This window comes from Fukomys damarensis, unplaced genomic scaffold (genome assembly GCF_012274545.1).
Source record: "Fukomys damarensis isolate Sample0158 unplaced genomic scaffold, DMR_v1.0_HiC HiC_scaffold_33, whole genome shotgun sequence".
Taxonomy (NCBI): domain Eukaryota; kingdom Metazoa; phylum Chordata; class Mammalia; order Rodentia; family Bathyergidae; genus Fukomys; species Fukomys damarensis.
The window spans coordinates 2,098,964-2,099,705 of NW_022900945.1; positions in this window are offsets into that span (position 1 = coordinate 2,098,964).

Consider the following 742-nt stretch of genomic DNA (forward strand, 5'->3'; position numbering starts at 1 on the left):
GCCCCCTGCACGCCCTCCAGCGGCGGCGCTGGGCCCTCGCGCCCGCGATTGAAACGTTTCCAAACCCGCCTATTTCTTGCTCCCAACAAATCGATCGGCGGTGACTGAGAAATCGGTTGGCCGAGTGGGCGGGCACGGAGGAGCTCGAGCAACGTGGTCCGAGCCGCGGGACGGCGGAGCGCAGCGGGCGCAGGACGGACACCTCGGATGTTGGCCACTTTCAGCCTGGTCCCGCCTGGGACCCTCTCCCCGCGAGGAGAACGTTTTCAGAGGAAAGGCTCCTTTTGATTAAATCTGACATGCTGCTGCTAACTCCATGCTAATGTGAAATAATTAACATAATAGCCATAATTAAGAGCACGCTAACAATGCCATAAATTTATCACACAATTTTACTAGCTTTCTGCCCCTAACTGCTCTCTCGTCGTTAATTAAACGTGTTGCCTTTTACAGAATGGATGTTTATACATTTCCAGTATAAATAAATTCGGAACCGTCCTCTCCCCTCCGCTCTCCTCCTTCCTTTTGGGCGCTCGCCATTCACCGGTGGCCTTGGCGTGGGCTCTGCGCGGAGGACCCTGGAAATAAATGAAGTCCGGAGAACGAATCCAAACAAGGATGTGGAGTCAGCCTCTCCCGCCGGGGAGACGGAGGGGAGCCCGAGGGGGAGGGGCTCGGGGCTGAAACCCCTCCCACGGGCAAGGGGTCGCCGGGTGGGCCGGGCTGGGTCACCTGCCCTCGC